Source organism: Limulus polyphemus, unplaced genomic scaffold (genome assembly GCF_000517525.1).
Source record: "Limulus polyphemus unplaced genomic scaffold, Limulus_polyphemus-2.1.2 Scaffold1148, whole genome shotgun sequence".
Lineage (NCBI taxonomy): Eukaryota > Metazoa > Arthropoda > Merostomata > Xiphosura > Limulidae > Limulus > Limulus polyphemus.
Window position 1 is genome coordinate 203249 of NW_013666758.1, and position 3739 is coordinate 206987.

Below are 3739 nucleotides of genomic sequence, written 5' to 3' on the forward strand. Positions count from 1 at the left end.
GATACACTCCAGCAAAGTTGATGTTTGGTCGGGAACTTCGGTTGCCAGTGGGTCTGTTAACAGGACGCCCACTTTATGAAGAGTTGTCTGAAAATGTGTCACAGTTTGTGAAAGTGTTCAAACTTGAAAACGTCTGCAGATTCGATGAAGTTATCTTATGATAAGAGATCTACTGACGTTAGCTTTGTACCAGGAGACAAGGTGTGGTTGTATAATCCCAGGAAGACCAAAGGGAAGTCTCCTAAGTTGTCTTCTCCATGGGAAGACCCATATGACATAGTGGATCGTCTCTCAGACGTGATTTTCCGGATAAAATGTGGTCAGCGAGGTAAGCCAAAGGTGGTGCATGCCAACAGGCTTTGGCGTTATCACGGTCCAGGACATTTCAGTTGGGACGAAGTAAACAATGGAACAAATGATGCTGCAGAAGACGTGTCACCTGAAAAAGCCACTGTCGAAGAAGAAACTCTATTCAGTTTTGAGAAGGGAAACAGTGAAGCCCTTGATGAAGTTACTATTACTGATGTGACTGTTAGCAATGATAGGATGTTTCCTGATGAAGCAGAAGCCAACGAGACAGAGACCAGTGCGGAAGAAGATACGTCCCGAAAAATTACAAGACTTTGTTGAATTTTAATTTTGTGATTGTAAATTCTGTACATTCAATTAAGTTATTGTTAATTGTTTATTAGTTTAATGTAAGTGGATGTTGTTCGGGACGAACAATACTAAGGAAGGGGCAGTGTTACGACAGTGGGTATCACGTGACGAGTATTCTAGAAGATTCGCTAGTGTGTTACGATAGCGGAAATTAAGTGACGCTGGTAGCACGTGTTGAGAGTCTTAGAAGTTTCTAGAACAGGTAGTATTATCGTATATAAGTGCGCTAGAGAAGGGACGGGAGGCAGAGAGAAAGAAAGACAGCGATTATGGTCGGCGGGAACTCAGGATAGCAGACACAGAGATCGGAACTATAATTGGCGGGGACGGACAATTAAGTCTAAGCGCGATAGAAAGTGAGTGAATTGTTGTGAACTATAGTGTGTGTAACTGTGAAAATTAAGTACATTACAAAGTTGTATTGAGGAAGAATAAACAAGTTTTATAAAGAAATGACTTGTATCGTAGAAGAATTAACAAACAAACATACAGAGACGTAACATAGTATATCCTTGAACTTAAAATATTATGAGTTTTTAAAATAAAATCTCATGACTGTTTAAAATACAAACTATTAGGTAGTAAATATTTTTAATGTGTACTGAAAATTCTTTAAAGTGATTATTTATTTATGTGTTATTGTTAATCTATTTGTCATATTGTTATAAGCTATATTTTTAATGCTGTAATTTATATGTTAGCTAGAGGAAGCTCCAGGTCGTTTGGTTTGGTTTTAATTTCGCATAATGCTACTTGAAGTCTAACTGTACTAGCCATACCTAATTTAAAGAGAAGGCAGTTAGTCAAAACCACCTACATCTCTTGGGCTCGCATTTACCAACGAATAGTGGGATTTACCATCACATGTTCTGTATTATGGATTCACTGCAACTTGCAGATTATGAGTCAAAAACCCTAACCACCAGGCTGTTCTAGATTGTGATGATCAGGTTAAGATCAAAGGTTTTGATAAAGTAAGTCTAGAAATTCTAAGAGATTTGACACCGAGGTTTCTAGTAAATTCAAGGGTAGATTGTATATACAGGATTCAGTAAAGCATAAAAAAACTTGTTGAGAAACAGAGAGTTGTTTCTGGATGTTAGAGTGCTTCAGTCAATGTATTTTCTTGAAATTTTTGGATCGGTGTTGGCTTTTGCACATCTTGAGTTACTTTGTACAAGTAAGTTGATTCTTTACATCAGCATAATAAAATTAGCATCATTTGTAAATGTGGTCAATGAGTATCACACAGTGTAAGCTTGTACAAACATTAAAGGAGGAAATAAAGCAGTTTATCATTTCATGGACTGGATGTTGAATTATTATTTTTACCAGATAACTTAAAAACTCACCAATGAAAGAACAGTGTTAAAATATTTTTGTCAGAAATGGGCTCATTTTGGTGAAAATAAAATAGAACTTTGAATATACTCGAAATTGAACTTAATTGTTTAAGATGACAATTACAGGTACAAAAAGTGAAATTTAAGTATTAGTAGACTTGATGAAGTATTAAAAGAAAATTAAGAAAAAATGAGACTAAAAATTAGAGAAGCAAGACAGAAAATTAAAAGAAGACCAAGAATAAAAGAAAGGAATTTAAGAAAAAGATGAAATGTTTAAAGAAAAACTGAAATCAAAAATAAATCTGATTGAAGATAAGATCATTGAAGATGTTCAGAGAGAGATTACAACAATAAGATTGAAGAAGTACAAAAGGGTATTGGTGAAGTTAAAAGTGAAAAACAAAAAGACATCTATGAAGTACAGAAAAATTATAATAGCAATATCAATAAAGTAGAAAAGATAATCAGTAACAGAATAAAATATTTGAAAAATGAAATCGTAAATACAAAGATTAGAACAACACTTCTTTCTGCCTCAGTTCAAGAGTTCCAACCTAAAGCACCATCTACTACAATTTGTTCTACACTTACTACTAATACTGCTGTGCCATCTGTGATTGCTGTTCAGTTCAACATCAGCCAATCAAAAAACCAATAGACTATGATGGGAATGTATCATGGTAGACATATCTGGCTCATTCAAAATAATGTCAAAAGTAAACAGGTGGAATTGTGTGCAATAAGCTATTCATCTTGCTGCTTATTTGAATAGACCATTTTTGAAAACATTTAGGGTAAAGAGAGAAAAGAGCTTGTTCAATTATTTTGCCTGGATGCAATGATGGATTCATTGACTAATTTATAGATGCCATAACATACAAGGATATAAGACTCAGGCTGAAGTAAAGATGGTGTACATCTTTAAAGGAAACTCTGTGGATGGAATTTAAAATAGACAAATAAACAGCTAAAGATACCATCTTGAAGTTATGAGATCATTCAACAGGTAGCATTGAAACATCAACTTCCTTATTGATAGCCTAAAACTGAAAGAATAACCAGACAGCTAATTACACAGAATTGAGGAAGTAGACCACAAGAAGATAGGTGTCTCATGTATAACTTGAAAGGACATATTGTGAGAAATAGAGATTAAAGCCAGTATGAATTAAAAAACTTCTTTGGAATGCTTGAAAGAGGAAACTGCTATAATTGTAGGAAATATGGCTATTTCACTGAGACTGTTAAAAAATCAACAGTTGTTATTAAGTCAAGGGGATATTACTCTGACCAGAGAGCAAAAAGACAGGAATTATTTGCAGTTATTGGGAAATGTTCAGCTGTGAATATTCCATCTACTCCAAATAAGAAAAGAAGTTATTTGAAGGAAATCGTTTACATGTTGATGCCAAGACTTCAGTGTGCCAATTGACACTGGTTCTACAGTTGTAATTGTCTGACATGATTTGTTAATAAAATATAGTAAATCGCCAACAGTGATGAAGAAATATAAGGAATTGATGTGGACATAAAGTTCCAGCAAAAGAGAAGTTGGAACTTACTTTTACAGTAGGAAAAATCTGTTTAACTCTTGATGTGTGGGTGATTGAAATTGAGGAATAATACTGTTACGCCTCTGTTCGTTAGTTAATTTTCCGTAAAAAATTCTTTCCGAAGAAACTTTACCGATACAAGTCCTGTCTTAACCCGATGACTACCGGCTACTAACTTTC